This window comes from Drosophila willistoni, unplaced genomic scaffold (genome assembly GCF_018902025.1).
Source record: "Drosophila willistoni isolate 14030-0811.24 unplaced genomic scaffold, UCI_dwil_1.1 Seg561, whole genome shotgun sequence".
Classification (NCBI taxonomy): Eukaryota; Metazoa; Arthropoda; class Insecta; order Diptera; family Drosophilidae; genus Drosophila; species Drosophila willistoni.
In genome coordinates, this window is record NW_025814483.1 from 87,174 (window position 1) to 113,041 (window position 25,868).

The following is a 25,868-nucleotide window of genomic DNA, read 5'->3' on the forward strand; positions in this document are numbered from 1 at the left end:
ATTTAGAAATAAACGGTATAATTACTTGTTGGTTATTATAGATAGTTTTTCTAAGTACGTTTGGTTGTATCACACCAGGAGCACTGGCGTAGATGAAGTGATATGGTGTTTAGAAGTTCAAGCAACAAACTTTGGGAACCCAGTACGATTAATATCTGATAGAGGCGCAGCTTTTACATCGCACATCTCCAATAAGTATTGCGAGGATCACGACATCGTTCATTTATTGATTACCACCGGAGTACTTCGAGGGAATGGGCAGGTTGAAATGGTTCACAAGATTGTTTATACCAATGAAGCTAAAATGAGTTTCGATAATGCAGCTTTATGGTATAAATACTTAGGGAAAGTTAAGCAAATTATCAACGATTCGGCACCAAGAAGTACTAAGATCGCCTTTTTAAGATCCTAACCGGGATTGTATTCGTAGATCAGAATATGTAAACTTTAAGAAACTACTCAATGATCTTCTAAACGAAGAACTAGCAGAACATAACAGGAGAAGAACAAGAAGTCAGCTAATCCAAAGAGAAAAAAGGGAAAACGATTCAGAATAAATGATTTGCTTGCTATTAAGCGTACCCAATATGGCGTTGGTCTGAAACTTAGACTTTGGTCTGAAACTTAAGCAATTAAAAATCATGGAAGATGTGATGTAGAAAAATTCGGACAGGCGGAAGGGCCTAAGAGGACATCAAGTGTATCGGAATACATACTGTTGGAAAGAAGGATAATTATATGAATAACAAGCAAGCATGAGCACGCGTGAATGAGCCAATGACAAGGGCAAATCATTAAGAAACAGGCTAAATAACAGTGGGCGCAGATGACCGCCTTGGTGGACACCTAAGGTAACTCGAACAGTTTTAGATTTTGAGGAACGATAAGACACCTTTTGGGTTCTGCCAATAAGATACGATTTTAACCAAGCCAACAGTTTCGGGGAAAAGCCCGTAATATTAAGTTTCGTAAGAAGCATAGAATGATCAACCGTATCGAAAGCCTTACTAAAGTCGGTATAAATAACATCAGTTTCACACTTTTTACGGAAGCCGTGGTGTACAAGGGTTGTCAATTCTAAATGGTTGGCAAGCGACAAACGACGTTTCATAAAGCAATGCTGACAAGGAGAAATAGTGGATCTGGATAGGTGTTGAAGGGAAGACGTAATAATTTTTTCAAAAAGCTTAGGTATTGCGGAAAGTTTGGTAATGCCACGGTAGTTAGAAATATTCGATTTGTTGCCCTTTTTAAAAAGCGGAATAATAAAAGACTCCTTCCAGACATCAGGAAAGCTACAAGTCTCACTCGATATAAACAATAACCGAGATAAAGGCTTAAATAGGGAAACCGAACACATTTTAAGTATGCAAATACAACAGGTACGAAGGAAGACTTCATAGATGATAAGCTAGAGATAATACAGTCCTCAATAATAATAAGAAAACACATACAATTTAAGTGTGGGATTGAGAAAGGATATAATGTGGGATCCGAAGCAGTAGTGAAATAAGTCGACTGAAAGAATTTAGGAAACAGATCTGCAATATCTGAATCATTATTAGCACTCTGGTCATTAAGTCTGAAGGTGGAAGGTATATCGGAGCGTTATAAAACTCAACCTTACAGCGAACGATATAATTATTGTAGCATTGAGTATTTAAAAGACAAAATTGAGATTTGGCCATACAATAATTTGCATAGTCGAGTCGCGAACCAGTTTTTTTAAACCTTTTAAAATATTTCTATTTAATGTTATGCAGATTAGACAGCCTACTTCTGAATGAGACCGGCGCACTGGAGACTGTAGAGACATTCACATTAGGAACGCGTGAATCAATTAGAGAATTAAGAGTAGAGTAGAAACAATTCACTGCACAATCTATATTGCAGCACTCAAATAAAAATGACTAATCAAAAGAGGACATTGTAAGTTTATGGATAAGGTGGTTAAGAAGATTGAAATTTGAAGATTGAAACATCTACGACGAGAAACTGAGATGTTGTTAAATAAATTAGTAACGGAATTGTAATAAATAATAACTTCAATGGTAGGGTGATAAGGATCTTCAGGCTTCACAAGGGGCTGTGTTTGAGATACAGAACTAACAGTGGGATCCGAGGCAAAAACTAGATCAAGGATTCTTTTAGAAGAGTTAAGTAAAGAATTCAACTGATATAGCGGACATTCAAGTAGGCTATCAAGAAAAACATGTTGAGATGATTGAATTAAGAATAATAGATTGTCATCAACTAGCCAAGAAATATTAGGCAAGTTAAAATCACCTAAAACTATACAGAAATCACGATCTTTAAGACGACTAAAAATAGTTTGCAAAGCATCAGCATGGTGCATGTATGTCATGCAGAAATTGGAGGAATATATGAACAATAAATATATATAGAAGTTGGAACATGTAACTTCAACGCAAATAAACTCAACACCTAAAGTCAGATCAATTGGCACAACACTTGATCACAGATTCGAGTTGACAGCAATGAGTACTCCACCGCCAAGACGACCAACACGATCAAGCCTATAGGAAATAAAGTTATTGGAAAGAATTTCGTTATCCAAAACAGAGGAGTTGAGCCAAGTTTCAGAAAAAGTTAATATATCAGCCGAAAATGTTTGGCTATCATAGAACAGTTTCGAGAATTTGGTAAGAAGTCCTCTTACATTTTGATAATAAATGCAAAGTCTAGACATTATTAGCAGTCCTCGTTAGATGAGTTGTCTAAGGGGCCCAGTCATTTAGTCAACTGAACAACGAGGATCCGGGTTCGAATCCCAGGCTAGTGTATGGATGTAGTTTTCGTCTAAGCCGAAGGCCTTAGTTGCCAGTGCTTAGAAATTATAGTTAGGTTGATAGTTTACAACTATATCCTACACTTTAATAATAATAATAATAACAATAGACATTGTAAGTTTATGGATCTAAGTTTGCTATTCGCAACAATATAGAAGTTTGTCACACCCATAGTGTTAACCAATTTCTCGGCTATATAATAACTGCTTCCTCGTTTGAATTCGATGATTCAAAACGTCCCTTGCCTATGTAGTTCCATAATCTTCCCCAAATAGATTAGGCTACGTTATGTTGGTTTTACATTTACTTGCGTCCGTCGTATGCAACTTCTCTTGGTACAGTAAATTCTTAAAGCTGTGTGCTACAAGAGAGAGTAATTCAAAGTAAACTGTGAAGGCAGATGCAAGAAGATGCCAACAGTGATGCTAGATTGAACTCTAAAGAGTTTAAATTTAGGAGCTCTTCTCCAACATGCTCCCCATGTTGAAAGAAACAACTTTCAAATAAATATTTCTGAAAGCGGAGCGATCTTGTGAATTTTTAAGCTTCCTTTTGCAGTCTAAGTTCGACTACTCGTCGATCAGCAGGTAGATTGCCCATCAGTTGAGTCATGAGCATGAGCAGAGGTCAACTTTTCTAATCAACGCTCGTAAACTTTGGGCCAGCATGAAGATTTTTGTTGTGCAAGAATTCGATGTATAGCTTGGTAAAACGATGATTTTGAGGTAGCATGGCCTGGTGCTTGGCGTTGAATGGAATGTCTCCGTTTTAGAGACATACTGCAGTTTGTCCAAGTGTCATTGTGTGCAGGCGCGGTGTTAAGGTTTGTTTGTTGTTTGGTAAAGATATTTCATCAGCATAACATTCTTGTTGTTTTAGTGCAACAATTTTCCAAAACTATTGATACATTTCTGTCTCAGTAATGCAAATATATGCTTTTGATGATGAACTTAGATAGAGGTACGAAAGAATTCAAACGATTCGAATATATATGAAGAATTATTTATGATCATATTTAGAATAGCTTGTGAATTAGCGTTGTCTGCTCTGCTACAAAGAAGTACTGACTTGGTTCTTACCTCGATAGGCGGCGGAAGTGGTTCCCTAAGAATTGGCCATTCGGCCTTACACAATCTTAAGAATGTTGGCCCTGTTATCCATATGCTTGTTTGAAGCTCTTATGTCCGACAACCACGAGAAACAATGCCTGGTGGATTTAGCAAACAATTTAGTGTTGTTGCATGAAGTGCAAAAAAATTTTTGAATCGGTCCAAAAGTATACCTATAGTCCGACTGAGCAACAATGCTCCGCACAGTTCTAACTTAGGCAATGACTGTGTCTTGGTAGGTGCTATCTTTCGCAACGAGTAAAGTGACTTTGGCTCCACTCGTGAGTTCTGATCGAACATAAAGACAGCATACGTCTTTGATGTGTTCACATATCGTGGTATTTGTAGATTTAATAAGTCCTTAAGATCCTCTAAAAGTTCTTTCCATCTTTACTTAATTTGACCATCGACAGGCTCATCCCAATCTAGTGTCAAGTCTTGCATAAGAATTTTGCACCGAACAATGACCGGACTTATGAATCCCAGCAAGTCAAACATTCCGCTGAATACGAATCGGCAATATGGTGAACTCCACTGATAGCTAAGAAGCGTGCAGATGACATGCCATAGTCTACATGGGTGACATCATCATTCCAAGTGCTGGTGCCGATGAAGGTTTACCCAAGCTAAAACGCGTGTAAGAGTAAATGCCAGATGCTGCAACAAAATGTCCTATTTTTAGGGTATGATGTAGAAAATTGTACCATAACGCCGAGCAAAGAAAAGAAGAACTTAGAGCTGCGTTGACTAAAGAACCCGTCATTAAATTGTTTAACCCGAAATTGCAAACTGAAATACATGCGGACGCATCCAAATCCAAATGGGGCAGCTTTGTTACAAAAACATCGCATTTCATCCCGTTCAATATATGAGTCGCAAAACAAAATTGTGCGAAGAAAGGTATCATTCTTACGAACTGGAAGTGTTTGCTTTATTTGGAGCATTAACCAAATGGCGTTTTTATGTCCTAGGATCTCGATTCACCATAGTTACTGATTTGCTATGTCCATGAAAAAGAAAGATGCTCCTTTGAGAGTTCCTCGTTGGGTATGTATCTTCAAGATTTGAATTATGTTATTGTACATCTATCAAGTACTCAAATGTGCCACGTCGATGCGTTGAGTCGTTTTGCATGTTTTATGCTTGTTGAGGACACTATTGAACATCGATTAAGAGAAGCTCAGTTGCACGATGAGTGGACCAAGGCAGTAAAGACACTAGTCGAAAAGGAAAGCTATAAAGACTTCTATGTAGAGAACGAGATTCTCTATAAAGACCCTAATTGTGGCAATGGAACATGAGATTATTAAACTTGCACATAACCAGTACTATATTCCCGAATTGAGAGATAAGGTTATTCGTGTGGTACATAGTTGTGTGGAGTGTATTTTTGTTAACGCAAAAGCTAGCAAAAGAGAGGGCGTAGTTGAAGTGATACGGTGTTTAGAAGTTCAAGCAACAAACTTTGGGAACCCAGTACGATTGATATCTGATAGAGGCGCGGCTTTTACATCGCACATCTCCAAAAAGTATTGCGAGGATCACGACATCGTGCATTTATTGATTACTACCGGAGTACCGCGAGGAAATGGGCAGGTTGAAAGGATTCAAGATAAGTGATTTGGTTGCTATTAAGCGTACCCAATATGGCGTTGGTCTGAAACTTAACGTTGGTCTGAAACTTAAGCAATTAAAAATCATGGAAGATATGATGTAGAGAAAGTCGCACAGGCGGAAGAGCCTAATAGGACAGCAACTGTATCGGAATATATGAAATTGCGGGGACCGTCATTCGGGTCGAATGTACCGTCAGGAGGGCCGAATGTGGGAAATGGCATTGAGAGAGCGCAATCCAAAGTGATAGAAGAGAAAAGACAAACGCGTAGTGGCCGAACATTCTAGTAGTAGTAGAGAGAGCACAGCATAGGATCATTACATAAGTTGAGAGAGAGCTTGTTAAAAAGGCCGTAAATCATTTCTCAAATAGACTATCAACTGAGTCGGACGACAAGAGGTCCAGTGTTATTTTTATAAGTACACTAGCAAACCTTGCGAACCTCGTTTCGTCACCTGACGGCTTTTAATATTTCTTAATATTTCGTTTGGGATTAACAGATGAAAAAAAACATTTTTGTTTTGATTTATATTTGAAAAGTTAAACGAAATTTTCATTTTAGCACCTTTGTTAACGACATTATTTGTTTTTTGGTGAAAACATAAGTTTTTTTCGTTATGGCCACCAATAGTCAAGGATTGGTTCTGTGATTTGTTGATCGTCATGGCGAAGGAAAGACGAATCGGATCCTTATAATACGATTTTTCTCATCATTAAATGATGATCGCCGGTAAAATAGTCATTCGACCAACATCGAATATACACTTCCAAACGCAATTTACCTTGATTCAACCGAATAAAATTAAGGTGCTACGTATTGTTTCGACATGTCAACGCAATATTGTTGAAGTAATAATTGTCACCATTTTTACGAATCAATAAACGGTATGCGGTATAGTATTTCATCGACCTAACCTTCTTGGTAGTTTCCTAACCTGAAACAAATTTGGTAAAAATTGTATTTTAGAACACCTAATACGTTAACGGCATTGATCTTACCATTCAATAAATTTTTCATTTTGATATTAAAGTTATATTCATCGTTACCTTACCAGAACATCAGCGGGTATTGAAACGCGTCATATGAACGTCACCAACAATAAACATTGCCACTTCATCGATTGTTGGATCATTAAATGTGCGTTCATGTGTTCTAGCAGGTCTTTTATCTGCTCTGATCACAACTGCAGATCTTGGATCTTACAATTTTTTTTTAACGTAAATTAAATGTTGGATTATATCATGTTTGTGGCAACCCTGCCAGACCGATAACGAATATCGAAGAGATATCGGACGTAAGGTGGCAACGCTCAGGGACTTGGAGCGTGACAGCGAACAAGTGTAGATGTACAAAGAATTAAAGAATAAATTAATATTTAAATAAAGTATAATTAAACTATAAATTACGAGTTGTTACAATGTTCTTTGATAATTTCAGCCCCAAATGAAGTCACTTGGAAGCAGACATTGTATTTTGAAGTGTTCGCTAGAAAATATCATATTTCTAGTGTTTCGCCATAAAGTAGGAAACACAATGGCACTGTTGGCGTGACCAATAATAACAATTTTACTTTACCACTAAGGCGGCACAAACCAGTTGTTTTACCACCAAACTTCAATGAGCCACAATGCCACAAACTAATCGATGCAAGCTGTAGTCGATGGTGCAATCATATAGAAAGTCTGCTCGACTCAAATCTATTCTTGAACCACTTCTTCTTGCACTTTGAAGATTATTCCTATGCTCATCTGTACGATAGGCTCGACGATTTCTCGTTTCTAACCTAGCCGTTTCATAGGCTGTGTGCTCTTGTGTTTGAGAAGCACGAATTAATACCCTTCCTCGTTGAATACTAAAGCGGTGCTCTTCTCGTATAATTTCTCCTTGTTCATCGGATAATCTAGAACGTGGCATAATGATTAGATAGCTAATTGGTTTGGTTTGATAATATGGGTTACTAAACATTGCACAAAACACGATATTCGAATTTCTATTATGTTACTACACAAAACACAATATTCGAATTTTTCTTTAGTTTTCACATTGTATATTACAGAGCACTACAATGACATTAAAACAATAGTTGACTTTATTTAAATTGACTGTTAGAAAACGTTTGTAACGGGAAAAAAATTGGCTGTTTTAAGGGGTTTTCCGACAAATATTTATTGTTTTTAAGATGTATTCTGCTATTCGGGAGGAAACAAATCCGAAGGGATTAATAACCACGAAGATTGGTTCAGCAGATCTCGAGTTATAAGTGGTATAACTAACACGAATAAAATAGAATAGAATAGAATAAATTTTTACAAATATATTTCATGGGCAATATGAAAGAACAACTTGATCGACGCCTAGTTCTGCTTCATGAACATCATGCGTTGGTCAGGTTGTTTAAGAGTGCTTTAGAGCGCATGCCAAATGATGACTATAAAGTTGTCATCAAAGCAGATAAACGACCATCTGGAACACACGAACGCACATTTAATGCTCCAACAGTAGACGATTGCTATCCTGATTGTTGGTGAACAATTGGAAAAACGCGATATTGTGCTTACACGTCGCGATACTGGGCAACTACAACAAATATCTGAAACTCATCGATCATATGACGCATTGCAATACCCACTAATGTTTTGGCAAGGAGAAAATGGATATTATTTTAATATTAAATTGATAAATCCATTGAATGGTAAAGTATCAGTATCTTAATAATGGTTAATGTCTGTATTATTTGTCTTTGAAATGGTTAATTATCAAATTTTTAATTTCAGGTGAAGAAACTGCAAAGAAAGTTAGCTCAATGAATTATTATGCATATCGTTTGATGATTTGTCAAAATGCTGACAACTATTTGCTGCGGTTTCGTCGATTGTTTCAGCAGTATTGCGTTGACATGTATGTAGGATTGCGTGAGAACCCCTAATGGTATCAAAATACCGATAACGATATTAGTTTGATAGATATCGATAGATGGTCAATCGGGGAGGGAGAGAGATGCTTGAGTTGCTGGACGAAGAGGTTGTGTTGGTCTCGTTAAATTAAAAAGTGTTCAATAAGATGGTTTCTTTTTCTTTTGTTAATAATTAAATAAAATTGATAAGCTAAGATACATACATAAAAGCAAAGTGGTGTGAAGAGTATATTTTATTCTTGTCCAGTGGACTCAGCCTTTCTACATTTTGGGGGCTCAACCGGGATAATAACAAAGAGCGAGTGAGAGAGAAAACTTTATGAAGAAATCGTGCGTAATTGCAAGAGTGACGCCAACATAAGGAAACATGAGAGCAAGCGAGACAAAATAAAATGCGTGCTTTAATTTCACCACCGAAACACAAGAAAAGAGACGAACACATGAGAAATAACAACAAAGACGAAAAGATGAGTAACGCTTAAAAGACGACAATTTTGTTCAGAGAGAAACAAAATGAGGAAAAGCAAGAACAAAGACGAAAATATTTGAAAGACGAACAACTTCCCAAAGACGAAAATTTGTTCAGAGACGAACACGAAGAGCATCAAAAGACGAAAGACGACCAAAAATTTGTTCTGAGAGGGACAAAACGAGGAGAAAAATTGAACTTGCTTGGATTCGGCGCTATCCAATCATTCATGCAAGCCAAGAAGTAACCTGGAGCAGAGATCGGACTAGGAGTCACACGGAGAGTGGCTGCTAATACGAGGAGTACCAGATCAAGACGAGACGATCCGATTCACCACTACATGCACAGACAGAAGGCATCATCCATCCAACATTGTGTGTGTGTGATTGAAAAGAAGCTAAGACGTAAAGAAGACGACACGTAAGAAGACAACTGCGTAAAGAAGATCACGAGAAACGGACAACATAGACGTAAAATAACCAGGGCTACATCGCAAGTACATTTATTTTTAATACTAACAATAGTTAAAAGTTTTGAAATAAGAGAACAGACGAATTACAATTTTTGAAAAAAAAGAAAAAGTTGATCTAAAAGTTGTGAAATAAGAGAACAATGAACAATTTTTAAAAATAAGAAAAGAAGATTTAAAATTTTGAAAAAAAGAAAAGTTGATCTAAAAGTTTTGAATAAGAGAAAAGATGAATTACAAATTTTGAAATAAGAAAAGATGATTTAAAAGTTGTGAAGTAAGAGAACAATGAATTACAATTTTTAAAATAAGAAAAGAGGATTTAAAATTTTGAAAATAAGAAAAGAAGATTTAAAATTTTGAAAAATAAGAAAGAAGATTTAAAATTTTCGAATTAGAGAAAGAGAAATAAGAAAAGACGAACTACGAGTTTTGGAAAATAAGTAAGAAAGGAAAATTCAACAAAGAGGAATCAGAATATTTGTAATCATATAAACTAACATCTAATTTAAACACTAATTTAAATTATTTTGTAATCAATATTTTTACACATGTTGTATAACGAGATCACCGAACTGACCGTCGCAGGGTTAAAAGAAAAGTTAAAAGAGCTGAATTTAAGTGTAAAAGGCAACAAACCTGAATTAAGAGAGAGATTAATTTCATATTTTGATTTAGACACCAACGAGGAATCCTTATATTCAGAAGCTAATACCAGTATTCAAGGCGAAGTTGAAGAAGTTGAGAGAGAAGTGACAATGGCGTTCACATTAAAAGATATTCGTGATTCGTTGACAGAGTTTGATGGGAGCAACAAAAAGGATGTATTAGAATGGCTTTCAGACTTTGAGGGTACTGCTGTAACAGTACAATGGAATGACCTTCAGAAATTTATCTATGGTAGACAGCTGTTGACAGGAGTGGCTAGGTTGTTCGTAAATAGTCAAGAGGGTCTAACAAGTTGGGGTAGACTTAAGAGCGCGCTACAGGATGAGTTTACTGTTAAATTGTCGGCAAAAGAAGTTCACAAGCAATTAGAGAGTAGAAAGAAGAAATACAACGAGAGTCTGGTTGAGTACTTTTATCTAATGAAGAGTATAGCCAAAAGAGGCAGCTTAGATGAGGAAAGCATTGTCGAATACATCATTGAGGGTATCCCTGACTCTAAAATGAATAAAAGCGTTCTTTACCAAGCGAGAGATTTGAAGGAATTACGAGAGAAACTATCGATGTACGAGAAATATGCTTCCAACCAAGAGTCTAAAACAAAACCACGATTTGAGAAGCTGCAATCGAGGAATACTTTGGAGGATTTCAAATGCTTTAAGTGTGGAGGAAATAATCACATCGCTAAGAATTGTAAAGACGATTTCAAATGTTTTAAATGTAATCAGATGGGACACAAATCTAATCAGTGTGAGACGAAGAATACAAAGGATACAACGAAGACAAATACAAATTATCAACAAATGACACTTAAGTTTAATCGTTCTTTTAAGGATGTTCCAATAGGCAATGGAGTATTATCTGCTCTGTTTGATTCGGGCAGTGATCTTTCCACCATTAGCGAGAGTACTTATAAGGAAATAAACCCGGTTAACTTAAACCGTGAATGCAAGGAGGAGAATGCAAATTGGCGTAGGAGGGAAAACGATTTGTACCCTTGAATTTTTTAACGTCAATACAGAGTTAGACGGCAACGTCGTGGAAATAGCCTTTCATGTTGTTCGAGATAAAGATACTTTGTACAAAGGAGTAATCGGAAATGATGTTTTGGAAAACTTAAATGTTACCATTGGGAAAAGAGAAATTGTTTTCCACAAAGAGGATGAGATGCCAAAACCAATCAGTACTGATAAGCAAACCGAAACAAAAGTCCCAGATTTGCAAAAGACGGTTGAAAATATAATGACGATGACCTTAAATGAGGGTAACCCGTGCCCAGAAATGAAGACTGTAGTAGCAGACGAGATCCCGATTCATCAGAGGCGAAGACGTTTGCCATATCAGGATCAAGCGATTCAAGATAAGTGATTTGGTTGCTATTAAGCGTACCCAATATGGCGTTGGTCTGAAACTTAACGTTGGTCTGAAACTTAAGCAATTAAAAATCATGGAAGATATGATGTAGAGAAAGTCGCACAGGCGGAAGAGCCTAATAGGACAGCAACTGTATCGGAATATATGAAATTGCGGGGACCGTCATTCGGGTCGAATGTACCGTCAGGAGGGCCGAATGTGGGAAATGGCATTGAGAGAGCGCAATCCAAAGTGATAGAAGAGAAAAGACAAACGCGTAGTGGCCGAACATTCTAGTAGTAGTAGAGAGAGCACAGCATAGGATCATTACATAAGTTGAGAGAGAGCTTGTTAAAAAGGCCGTAAATCATTTCTCAAATAGACTATCAACTGAGTCGGACGACAAGAGGTCCAGTGTTATTTTTATAAGTACACTAGCAAACCTTGCGAACCTCGTTTCGTCACCTGACGGCTTTTAATATTTCTTAATATTTCGTTTGGGATTAACAGATGAAAAAAAACATTGTTTTGATTTATATTTGAAAAGTTAAACGAAATTTTCATTTTAGCACCTTTGTTAACGACATTATTTGTTTTTTGGTGAAAACATAAGTTTTTTTCGTTATGGCCACCAATAGTCAAGGATTGGTTCTGTGATTTGTTGATCGTCATGGCGAAGGAAAGACGAATCGGGATCCTTATAATACGATTTTTCTCATCATTAAATGATGATCGCCGGTAAAATAGTCATTCGACCAACATCGAATATACACTTCCAAACGCAATTTACCTTGATTCAACCGAATAAAATTAAGGTGCTACGTATTGTTTCGACATGTCAACGCAATATTGTTGAAGTAATAATTGTCACCATTTTTACGAATCAATAAACGGTATGCGGTATAGTATTTCATCGACCTAACCTTCTTGGTAGTTTCCTAACCTGAAACAAATTTGGTAAAAATTGTATTTTAGAACACCTAATACGTTAACGGCATTGATCTTACCATTCAATAAATTTTTCATTTTGATATTAAAGTTATATTCATCGTTACCTTACCAGAACATCAGCGGGTATTGAAACGCGTCATATGAACGTCACCAACAATAAACATTGCCACTTCATCGATTGTTGGATCATTAAATGTGCGTTCATGTGTTCTAGCAGGTCTTTTATCTGCTCTGATCACAACTGCAGATCTTGGATCTTACAATTTTTTTTTAACGTAAATTACCATAAATGTTGGATTATATCATGTTTGTGGCAACCCTGCCAGACCGATAACGAATATCGAAGAGATATCGGACGTAAGGTGGCAACGCTCAGGGACTTGGAGCGTGACAGCGAACAAGTGTAGATGTACAAAGAATTAAAGAATAAATTAATATTTAAATAAAGTATAATTAAACTATAAATTACGAGTTGTTACAATGTTCTTTGATAATTTCAGCCCCAAATGAAGTCACTTGGAAGCAGACATTGTATTTTGAAGTGTTCGCTAGAAAATATCATATTTCTAGTGTTTCGCCATAAAGTAGGAAACACAATGGCACTGTTGGCGTGACCAATAATAACAATTTTACTTTACCACTAAGGCGGCACAAACCAGTTGTTTTACCACCAAACTTCAATGAGCCACAATGCCACAAACTAATCGATGCAAGCTGTAGTCGATGGTGCAATCATATAGAAAGTCTGCTCGACTCAAATCTATTCTTGAACCACTTCTTCTTGCACTTTGAAGTGTAAAAACTCCTTCGACCGGGTTCCGTTGGGTTGAAAAATAATAATCAGAGACACGTCTGTGTCGGTTGACTGGAGTTTTTGATTGAATTCTTTATTCCAAATTATTCTTTTGCTTAGGCTAATTTTACATATATATTCTTATGCTGCGATTTATGCGACAGCTACAAAAGAGAGGGAGAGTGTCAGTACATACATACATACATACTGTTGGAGCGCATGCATCAAAGTGCTTGGTCAGCGGTCATACGCTGGCCTGGCTCTAGCTCATGTTACGCTTGTGCATACAGTGCTTATGTGAATATATGTATGTGCATATACAAATGTACATACATATATGTTCATGCTTAATTGTATGTTTACTTGAATATGTTTATGTGAATACTTCAATGTATACATATGAACATATTCAAGTGCACAATTATATTTTAATGCGTATATGTTTTAATTGTTTATACTTGCAACAAAGTGTTACAAGTTGAGCTCATTGTGTTGAGTTATTAGTTGTATGAACATACTACACCTCCCCTTTTTAGAGAATAACGTAATATTATGTAGTTATTGTAATGATTATTTATATAGAAAGGTAAAATAAAAGGTAAAGTAAAGGTGTATCTTAGGAAAGTTTTTTTTTTTTTTTTTTGTTTGTGTCTCTTTAGGCAAATTTTCTTTCTCTTGTTTTTCGAAATTGCGTGAATTTGTTTTCAATAATAGATGAATCCATAAAGATTTTTGTTTTTTTTTTTTGTAAAAATTACTTAAGTATCATGATAATTATTATTTTTTTTCGGTTGATCATTCCGAAAATGGTTTTAGTCTGTTTTTATGAACCTTTTGGTATTTATTCTTATTATCTGCTATTAATATATTGTCATTTTCTTCTATACTCACTACCTTATAAGGCCCTATATATTTAGCATCTAGTTTATGACCTATTTCTTTTCTTAATAAAACTTTATCTCCTATGTTTAAATTGAAATCGGCAATATGTTTGTCGTAGTATTTTTTATTACTTAACTTATGGTTTTCTAACATTATCCTAGCTCTTTTATATGCTATTTCTATTCTAAACTTTATTTCCTTAGAGTAGTCGTCTAAATTGTATATTGGATCTATTCTATCGATTTTGTTAAAATCTATGAACTGATTTGGTAGTCTTCCAAATACTAGTTCGTATGGACAATATTCATGCACTGCCGAGGGTGTTGTGTTGTAACAATAAGTGAAATATTGTATCCAAGCATCCCAATCGGACTTATCTGCTGATATGTATGAACGAATATATTCATTGAATGTTCTATGACTTCGTTCTATTGTCCCTAAGGTCTGGTGGTGGTATGCTGTAGATGTCAGATTTTTAATCTTCATGTACTTGCATATATCTGTTATAATTTGGTTTTTATACTCAGTTCCCATGTCCGTAATGAGTGTTTTCATTGGACCGTACTGTAGTATACAATTTTCGAATATAGCTTTAGCTACATTACTTGCACTCTTAGATGCAACTGGAATGGCTATTAGGTATTTTGTCAGATCGCATATCAATGTGACAATATACTCATTTTCATTATCTGATTTTGGTAGTGGACCTATTGTGTCCACTATAACCTTATCAAAAGCCTTCGCTGGTGTTTCTGTTATTATCATGGGAGTCTTCGTATGTGTCGTCGTTTTTGACACCTGGCATTTATGACATCTCCTTATGTACTCTTTGATATGGCGTCCATATTTTTCCAATAGTAGTGTCTTTTGATTTTTGCCAGCGTTCTGGTAATGCCAGTATGACCTCCTTGAATTGGATCATCATGATATGTAGACAGTATTGCTTCTTTTTCTTTTTCATTTTCTATTAGGGTCACCGGCTGGAGTAGCGCTACTCTTAATGTTTTCAATATAGTATTGCCCATATTTTTAAAAGAATCTATTGAAATAATTTCAAAGATCTTTTCGCTCGGTGCCAGTTTTAGTTGGCTGATTTCAAGTATACCGGCTTGCATTTCAAGCCTTTGGAAGAACTGACCTAAGTCGAGAATTCCATTGGTATACAAATCGCTAACTTCAATTCTTGCCATAACTTTCTTTCCATGTTTCAGTGAACATTTAGATTCTGTTATTCGCAAGGTCACTACTTTTCGTACCTCGTCATTATTGATGACTTCGTATACGTTGGGCCTAGAAGCATTTTGAAGTTTTTGCCTTGGCAAAAGGTCTTCTTTATTAACTGCGCAGTTTTTCTGTCTACTTTGTTGCCTGGTAGTGACTTTCAGGACTTTTATACTCATATCTTTTAATTCGGATATAGTTATCCGCGATAAGGCGTCTGCCACAAAATTGTCTTTACCTCGCAAATACTCTACTGTAAAGTCGTACTCTTCCAATTCTAGCCGCATGCGTGTTAGTTTTGAACTCGGGTTGACCATGGAGAATAAATATGTTAATGGTCTATGGTCTGTTCGCACTGTGAAGTGTTTTCCATATATATATGGTCGAAAATGTGTTATTGCCCAATGTATTGCTGCTAGCTCTTGTTCTGTAGTACTCTTGTTGCTTTCACCTTTAGTGAACGCTCTTGATGCATATGAAACTGGAAGCTGGAGTCCATTATAGTTTTGTGTTAAAACTGCTCCACATGCTTGTTTGCTTGCATCCGTGATTATGCAAAATTCTTTGCTGAAATCTGGGTACTGCAATAGATTAGGTTGAACGAGCTTTTCTTTTAAGTATTGGAATGCATTTTCGCATTCTGCTGTCCATTCGAAGGGAACATTCTTTTTACATAATCTTGTTATGTGCCGGGAGTATTCGGCGAAATTTTTTATGAAACGTCTATAATAATTGCAAAATGCAACGAAACGTCTAGCACTATCTGCATCATGTGGGACTGGATAATTCTTGATGACGTCAAATTTTGTGTCGTCTGGCAAGATTCCTTTGTCTGTGCATTTGTGACCTAGGAATGTCACCTCATGCATAAAAAATGAGCATTTTTCTGGATGCAGTTTTAGATTGTTTTTTCTGCAAAGTTTAAAAACATCTACTAAATTTTTAATCATATGTTGTTCAGAACAACCAATAACGATTAAATCATCCATATAGAGAAAAGCTTGGCTGGGCTCAAGCCCTGAGAATGCTATTGTCATCATTCTTTGAAATGAATTAGGTGCTATTTTTAGACCGAAAGGTAATCGCGTGAAGCGATGAGCCATTGCTCGTTGAAAAAGACGTTATATCTCTTGATTTTTCTTCTAGTTCTATTTGATGAAAACCTGACATTAAATCAAGGCAAGAAAAATATTTTGCTCTTCCCAATTGATCAAGAATATCATCAATTCTGGGGAGCGGAAACTTGTCTGACAGCAATTTTTTGTTTATTTGACGATAGTCAATTACTAATCGCCAGTTTTTTTCTTTAGATCCCGAAAGTGTTTTCTTTGGGACTAGTAAGAGTGGGCTATTATAAGGCGAAACAGACGGTTCAACAATACCCTGTTCAATTAACTTTCCAACTATTGTGTCTGTTTAGCACAGCTATTGCTTTTTGTTTGCAATCACTGTAGAACGCATTTGCGGCTGTTTTTTGCCCTTCCTTTAGTTTGCTATAGTGCTCAGTTAATACTGCCCTAATAGCTTGGAGCTTCTCGGTTATTATTTTCGTGTGTTTGGTTACTGTGTCTTGGGATGTTTCTCTGTTTTGCGAGAGGCACTTACAAGATTTAGTTAATTCTTGTGCGTGTATTCTAGCTTTTCCAATTATATCATCCCAAGTAACCATAGTTTGTTAAAAATAACAAAATTTTCGAAAATGTTTATGTTTATTTATTTTTTTTTTTTTATTATTCTGTATCTATTATTTCTACATCTGAGTCTGTACTCGATTCTGATATGTCTATCAGCGCGATCGAGTCCTTAAAAAGTTCGTGGACCCATCCGGGCACGTCTTTATGTAAAGGAGTCTTAGCTAACAATCTACTATAAGCTACTTTTATGGATTTTTCCATAAGATCTACAATTTTTTTTGTAAATTGTAGTTGTGGGCTATCCAATACCTTATTTCCTTGTATTTGTGATTTGTTTCGCCTGATTGTATCAGGAAATCGAGGAAAGGTAAGTATTTTTGTAGCCTTTTTGTTTCTATCTTATCCATATTCTACACTAACTTGTTAGGCCTATTAATATGGATGTACGTATATAAAAAAATCATGGAGGCTTACTGCCTCGGTTCCTCCATTCGGTAGAAACGATATGTGCCTGCTGCGTTGGAAAAGCAACATACATATGGTACTGTGAGGATGAAACTCATCTGTACCCTAGTGCTTCCTTGAACTGGGAATTCTTCTCCCGTTATATTTAGGTAAGCTGACTTAATTTGTACCAAGTTTATTGAGTTCTGTGGTGAATTGATATGCTCATTTCTAAAAACCTCAATTAAATCTTGGACAATACTGGGATGCCTAGCGTTTATTTTTCCAAAATAATTATCAAGAGTGGCCATTGTTTTCCAGAATTATTATTATTTTTTTTTATTGTTATTCGCGTGTGTGCATATGTATTCTTAGACCTTATCTAGGTCATTAGCTTGGCTTATGGCTCTTTTGGTTACACATTTATTGTGTAATAGATAAGCTTTATATAGAATATATGCGCACATTATTACGACGATTATTAATAACAATATGTTCGTTAATCTCAAGTCAGTATTTGATGATTCGATTTTATTTATTACATTAGCAGTGGAGTCCACTGATTTTGTTTCTATTAACCCCATTGTGGGTATAAGAGATATATCATCAAATTTACTTATGGAATTATCGAACATATGGAGTTTATATAAAAAAAATTTTTTTTTTTTGTGTATAATTCTAATAATAATCTCACTGACTAACGATCCTATATGAGACTATTTTAATTTAGCAGGATGAAAATGAATATGACAAATACGGGAAAAAAAAAATAGGGAACAAAAGCCCATAAAAACATCTCAAAACCTTTTGTTTAAAAGTTACTAAAAAAAATTTTTTTTTTAAGTATTTCAAGCTTCGTTCTTATTTGCTTGAATACGAATTATAATTATAAAAATTTATATTTGAATTATTTGAAAATTGTTATGGATTCATGAATTTTTATGAAATTTTATTTAAAAAAAATTATTAAAATTTTTTTTTTATACGACAAAAGAAAAAAAAATTTTATCTCAACTGTGTCTTGCACAGCGAGCCAGAGACGTGGAAAAAATTATAGAGCATGTGGTTGGCTCACAATTCAGATTTACATTTCATTCGTTATTGTTATTTAGAAATAAAAAAAAATTTATATGAAAAAAAAAATTCTCCAACCACATTGTTAGTAATAGCCTACAGAAAGTTAGTAAGTTCGCAAGTTGCACTTTCGTGCTTCAACTTGCTATTAGGCTTATAATTATTATTATTAAATTAAAGGCAAGTTAAGGCTTGCGCATTTCTGCGGCCCCCTTGCGTTTCTTCGCTCTTTGGCGAAGTTCAGTTTTTAGGTTCTCGATACGCTCTATGCAGCGTTGTCGGTCTTCTTCGTTGGTGCTGGCCTTTAGTAAATCCTGCTGCAGTCTTTTCTGGGTGAGCAGGCGTCTCACCTCACCGCCCCGTTTCGTCTTTTTGGGGATTCTCGTCTGCTGCCGGGCTCTGTACTCCTCTATTGTTAGTGGCCGCGGTCCATCGTTGGGATACAGCTCTAGCGCTTCTTTTAGCGTCAGTGCATCCCTTTGCTCGACAGGAGCAGATTCCGCAAAGGGAATATCTTCACTGTTGTTCATGTATTTTTTTTTTTTTTTAGTCAAACTTATGTGTTGATGCTGATGTTCATCGTTGGGATAACGAACGAGACTCAAATATATTCACTAGATATCTTCAGTATTATGGTGTTGAAGCTGATGTTGATAGCTGTTCTTTAGCTTTAAATGTTTAATGCTTACATAATTTTTCTTATTATTTTTTCCAGTAATTATTATTAAATTATTTACTCTCTGTTGTTTATGCTGTTGTTGTTGCTACAATCTCTGTCAGTTGTTTCTTTTCTTGCCAATAAGTTGCAGCATCATTTAGTTGTTGTCGCTTTTCCATATATTAGTTGTCGCAGCATCATTTAGATGTCATCGCTTTTCAATATAAAATTATGTTATTATAATTTATATATATGTTGTGTGCAGCTCAGGTCCTGTCACGGTCGCCATGTAAAAACTCCTTCGACCGGGTTCCGTTGGGTTGAAAAATAATAATCAGAGACACGTCTGTGTCGGTTGACTGGAGTTTTTGATTGAATTCTTTATTCCAAATTATTCTTTTGCTTAGGCTAATTTTACATATATATTCTTATGCTGCGATTTATGCGACAGCTACAAAAGAGAGGGAGAGTGTCAGTACATACATACTGTTGGAGCGCATGCATCAAAGTGCTTGGTCAGCGGTCACACGCTGGCCTGGCTCTAGCTCATGTTACGCTTGTGCATACAGTGCTTATGTGAATATATGTATGTGCATATACAAATGTACATACATATATGTTCATGCTTAATTGTATGTTTACTTGAATATGTTTATGTGAATACTTCAATGTATACATATGAACATATTCAAGTGCACAATTATATTTTAATGCGTATATGTTTTAATTGTTTATACTTGCAACAAAGTGTTACAAGTTGAGCTCATTGTGTTGAGTTATTAGTTGTATGAACATACTACAGAAGATTATTCCTATGCTCATCTGTACGATAGGCTCGACGATTTCTCGTTTCTAACCTAGCCGTTTCATAGGCTGTGTGCTCTTGTGTTTGAGAAGCACGAATTAATACCCTTCCTCGTTGAATACTAAAGCGGTGCTCTTCTCGTATAATTTCTCCTTGTTCATCGGATAATCTAGAACGTGGCATAATGATTAGATAGCTAATTGGTTTGGTTTGATAATATGGGTTACTAAACATTGCACAAAACACGATATTCGAATTTCTATTATGTTACTACACAAAACACAATATTCGAATTTTTCTTTAGTTTTCACATTGTATATTACAGAGCACTACAATGACATTAAAACAATAGTTGACTTTATTTAAATTGACTGTTAGAAAACGTTTGTAACGGGAAAAAAATTGGCTGTTTTAAGGGGTTTTCCGACAAATATTTATTGTTTTTAAGATGTATTCTGCTATTCGGGAGGAAACAAATCCGAAGGGATTAATAACCACGAAGATTGGTTCAGCAGATCTCGAGTTATAAGTGGTATAACTAACACGAATAAAATAGAATAGAATAGAATAAATTTTTACAAATATATTTCATGGGCAATATGAAAGAACAACTTGATCGACGCCTAGTTCTGCTTCATGAACATCATGCGTTGGTCAGGTTGTTTAAGAGTGCTTTAGAGCGCATGCCAAATGATGACTATAAAGTTGTCATCAAAGCAGATAAACGACCATCTGGAACACACGAACGCACATTTAATGCTCCAACAGTAGACGATTGCTATCCTGATTGTTGGTGAACAATTGGAAAAACGCGATATTGTGCTTACACGTCGCGATACTGGGCAACTACAACAAATATCTGAAACTCATCGATCATATGACGCATTGCAATACCCACTAATGTTTTGGCAAGGAGAAAATGGATATTATTTTAATATTAAATTGATAAATCCATTGAATGGTAAAGTATCAGTATCTTAATAATGGTTAATGTCTGTATTATTTGTCTTTGAAATGGTTAATTATCAAATTTTTAATTTCAGGTGAAGAAACTGCAAAGAAAGTTAGCTCAATGAATTATTATGCATATCGTTTGATGATTTGTCAAAATGCTGACAACTATTTGCTGCGGTTTCGTCGATTGTTTCAGCAGTATTGCGTTGACATGTATGTAGGATTGCGTGAGAACCCCTAATGGTATCAAAATACCGATAACGATATTAGTTTGATAGATATCGATAGATGGTCAATCGGGGATGGAGAGAGATGCTTGAGTTGCTGGACGAAGAGGTTGTGTTGGTCTCGTTAAATTAAAAAGTGTTCAATAAGATGGTTTTTTTTTCTTTTGTTAATAATTAAATAAAATTGATAAGCTAAGATACATACATAAAAGCAAAGTGGTGTGAAGAGTATATTTTATTCTTGTCCAGTGGACTCAGCCTTTCTACATTTTGGGGGCTCAACCGGGATAATAACAAAGAGCGAGTGAGAGAGAAAACTTTATGAAGAAATCGTGCGTAATTGCAAGAGTGACGCCAACATAAGGAAACATGAGAGCAAGCGAGACAAAATAAAATGCGTGCTTTAATTTCACCACCGAAACACAAGAAAAGAGACGAACACATGAGAAATAACAACAAAGACGAAAAGATGAGTAACGCTTAAAGACGACAATTTTGTTCAGAGAGGAACAAAATGAGGAAAAGCAAGAACAAAGACGAAAATATTTGAAAGACGAACAACTTCCCAAAGACGAAAATTTGTTCAGAGACGAACACGAAGAGCATCAAAAGACGAAAGACGACCAAAAATTTGTTCTGAGAGGGACAAAACGAGGAGAAAAATTGAACTGGCTTGGATTCGGCGCTATCCAATCATTCATGCAAGCCAAGAAGTAACCTGGAGCAGAGATCGGACTAGGAGTCACACGGAGAGTGGCTGCTAATACGAGGAGTACCAGATCAAGACGAGACGACCCGATTCACCACTACATGCACAGACAGAAGGCATCATCCATCCAACATTGTGTGTGTGTGATTGAAAAGAAGCTAAGACGTAAAGAAGACGACACGTAAGAAGACAACTGCGTAAAGAAGATCACGAGAAACGGACAACATAGACGTAAAATAACCAGGGCTACATCGCAAGTACATTTATTTTTAATACTAACAATAGTTAAAAGTTTTGAAATAAGAGAACAGACGAATTACAATTTTGAAAAAAAAGAAAAAGTTGATCTAAAAGTTGTGAAATAAGAGAACAATGAACAATTTTTAAAAATAAGAAAAGAAGATTTAAAATTTTGAAAAAAAGAAAAGTTGATCTAAAAGTTTTGAATAAGAGAAAAGATGAATTACAAATTTTGAAATAAGAAAAGATGATTTAAAAGTTGTGAAGTAAGAGAACAATGAATTACAATTTTTAAAATAAGAAAAGAGGATTTAAAATTTTGAAAATAAGAAAAGAAGATTTAAAATTTTGAAAAATAAGAAAGAAGATTTAAAATTTTCGAATTAGAGAAAGAGAAATAAGAAAAGACGAACTACGAGTTTTGGAAAATAAGTAAGAAAGGAAAATTCAACAAAGAAGAATCAGAATATTTGTAATCATATAAACTAACATCTAATTTAAACACTAATTTAAATTATTTTGTAATCAATATTTTTACACATGTTGTATAACGAGATCACCGAACTGACCGTCGCAGGGTTAAAAGAAAAGTTAAAAGAGCTGAATTTAAGTGTAAAAGGCAACAAACCTGAATTAAGAGAGAGATTAATTTCATATTTTGATTTAGACACCAACGAGGAATCCTTATATTCAGAAGCTAATACCAGTATTCAAGGCGAAGTTGAAGAAGTTGAGAGAGAAGTGACAATGCGTTCACATTAAAAGATATTCGTGATTCGTTGACAGAGTTTGATGGGAGCAACAAAAAGGATGTATTAGAATGGCTTTCAGACTTTGAGGGTACTGCTGTAACAGTACAATGGAATGACCTTCAGAAATTTATCTATGGTAGACAGCTGTTGACAGGAGTGGCTAGGTTGTTCGTAAATAGTCAAGAGGGTCTAACAAGTTGGGGTAGACTTAAGAGCGCGCTACAGGATGAGTTTACTGTTAAATTGTCGGCAAAAGAAGTTCACAAGCAATTAGAGAGTAGAAAGAAGAAATACAACGAGAGTCTGGTTGAGTACTTTTATCTAATGAAGAGTATAGCCAAAAGAGGCAGCTTAGATGAGGAAAGCATTGTCGAAGACATCATTGAGGGTATCCCTGACTCTAAAATGAATAAAAGCGTTCTTTACCAAGCGAGAGATTTGAAGGAATTACGAGAGAAACTATCGATGTACGAGAAATATGCTTCCAACCAAGAGTCTAAAACAAAACCACGATTTGAGAAGTGCAATCGAGGAATACTTTGGAGGATTTCAAATGCTTTAAGTGTGGAGGAAATAATCACATCGCTAAGAATTGTAAAGACGATTTCAAATGTTTTAAATGTAATCAGATGGGACATAAATCTAATCAGTGTGAGACGAAGAATACAAAGGATACAACGAAGACAAATACAAATTATCAACAAATGACACTTAAGTTTAATCGTTCTTTTAAGGATGTTCCAATAGGCAATGGAGTATTATCTGCTCTGTTTGATTCGGGCAGTGATCTTTCCACCATTAGCGAGAGTACTTATAAGGAAATAAACCCGGTTAACTTAAACCGTGAATGCAAGGAGGAGAATGCAAATTGGCGTAGGAGGGAAAACGATTTGTACCCTTGGATTTTTTAACGTCAATACAGAGTTAGACGGCAACGTCGTGGAAATAGCCTTTCATGTTGTTCGAGATAAAGATACTTTGTACAAAGGAGTAATCGGAAATGATGTTTGGAAAACTTAAATGTTACCATTGGGAAAAGAGAAATTGTTTTCCACAAAGAGGATGAGATGCCAAAACCAATCAGTACTGATAAGCAAACCGAAACAAAAGTCCCAGATTTGCAAAAGACGGTTGAAAATATAATGACGATGACCTTAAATGAGGGTAACCCGTGCCCAGAAATGAAGACTGTAGTAGCAGACGAGATCCCGATTCATCAGAGGCGAAGACGTTTGCCATATCAGGATCAAGCGATAGTAGATCAGCGAGTAAAGAGAGAGACGAAGGCTGGAATAGTTCGTCAAAACTTTTCCAAGCACTTATATCCTGTGGTGCTTCTTTCGTGGAAAGATGGCAAGAATATAGTATGCGGTGATGATAGAAAGCCAAATCCGAAGATAATACGACGCAACATTAAAGACCACGATTTTGAGATCAAACATCGACCTGGAACTAAGATGAAACATACAGATGCTTTGAAGATGACTCGTTGTTTAAATGAGGACAATATTTTGGCAAGGTTTAAAGTCTCAGTTAGAGGAAGAATTACTTATAGAGTTGCAACGGGGAAAAGATGAAATTCGTAGAAAAGCTAAATATGATGTAGAGAATATTGGGGAAAATGAGGGCCCAAATAGGACCAATACCATAGCAGAGTATATGAAGAGGTAGTGACCAACATTCGGGACGAATGAGGCTGTAGAATGGCCGAATGTAGGATTGCGTGAGAACCCCTAATGGTATCAGAATACCGATAACGATATTAGTTTGATAGATATCGATAGATGGTCAATCGGGGAGGGAGAGAGATGCTTGAGTTGCTGGACGAAGAGGTTGTGTTGGTCTCGTTAAATTAAAAAGTGTTCAATAAGATGGTTTCTTTTTCTTTTGTTAATAATTAAATAAAAATGATAAGCTAAGATACATACATAAAAGCAAAGTGGTGTGAAGAGTATATTTTATTCTGGTCCAGTGACTCAGCCTTTCTACATGTATGTAAAAATAGAAACGGAACGTTTAACATTTATTAGGTTGAACCAAGCCAAACTGCGTTCTGAGAAGTACATCCATTTACGTGATGCAGTTAGTACTGAAGGAAATGCAGCTAATATTGGTCGATTAACTATTCTGCCGGCGACGTACATTGGTAGCCCACGTCATGTGCACAAGATGCAATGACATATGTTCGTCATTACGGCCGGCCAGATCTCTTTATTACTTTTACCTGTAATCCAAAATGGTTAGAAATTACTCAATTGCTGCTTCCCGTATAAACATCAAATGATAGACACGACATCACAGCACGTATATTTAGGCGAAAAATTCGGTCCCTGATGAACTTTATTGTTAAGCAATGCGTCTTTGGATATACTCGATGCTGGATGTATTCAATCGAATGGCAAAAGCGAGGACTGCCGCACGGGCACATTTATATTTGGTTAGTGGAAAGAATTCAGCCTGACCAAATAGATGATATCATATGTGGCGAGATTCCTGATCATGAAGTCGATCCAGTCCTACTTGATGTTGTTACTACTAATATGATTCATGGACTTAATTCATGGAATTAACGGCGGAGACTGTTACTGGCAACGATAGGTATCCGCTGTATCCGCGTCGATCACCAGATGACAACGGTCGAACTGTCACAACGAAAGTGAAACGAATGGATTTCGTTGTCGACAACAGTTGGATTTTCCATATTCGCAACTTATTTCTAAAACGTTCAAGACACATTGCAACGTTGAAAACTGCAATTCAGTTAAGTTCATAAAATATATTTGCAAATATGTCACGAATGGCAGTGATATGGCGGTTTTTGGATTGCAATCCTCAAATACCAACGATGAAATTTCACACTATCAAGTTGGTCGTTATGTCAACTGTAATGAAGCGATTTGGCGTATATTCGCATTTCCAATTCACGAACGTCATGCTGCTCTTATGCATTTGGCGGTGCATCTGGAGAATGGTCAACGAGTATATTTCACGGCTTCGAATGCTACGCAACGTGCTGAAACACATCCAGCAACTACAATGACCAGTTTTTTTGCAATCTGCCCAAGCGATCAGTTTGCACGAACATTGCTTTACTCGGAGATGTCACGTTATTATACTT

General features: G+C 35.9%; 3 long non-coding RNA genes across 4 annotated transcripts; all 3 read left to right on the plus strand.

Moving 5' to 3' along the window:
• Nucleotides 1-7,613: 7,613 nt before the first annotated feature.
• LOC124461609 lies at nucleotides 7,614-8,440 on the plus strand. The gene is made up of 2 exons (XR_006955154.1): nucleotides 7,614-8,227; nucleotides 8,310-8,440. It is a non-coding gene; the product is annotated as an uncharacterized LOC124461609 (long non-coding RNA).
• Nucleotides 8,441-17,184: 8,744 nt separating this feature from the next.
• LOC124461608 lies at nucleotides 17,185-17,803 on the plus strand. Of its 2 annotated transcripts, XR_006955153.1 has the most exons (3): nucleotides 17,185-17,254; nucleotides 17,315-17,501; nucleotides 17,606-17,803. It is a non-coding gene; the product is annotated as an uncharacterized LOC124461608 (long non-coding RNA). The 2 variants fall into 2 exon arrangements; XR_006955152.1 differs by having other exon boundaries at nucleotides 17,315-17,803.
• Nucleotides 17,804-20,215: 2,412 nt separating this feature from the next.
• On the plus strand, nucleotides 20,216-21,042 carry LOC124461610. Its single transcript, XR_006955155.1, has 2 exons — nucleotides 20,216-20,829; nucleotides 20,912-21,042. It is a non-coding gene; the product is annotated as an uncharacterized LOC124461610 (long non-coding RNA).
• The last annotated feature ends 4,826 nt before the right edge of the window (nucleotides 21,043-25,868 follow it).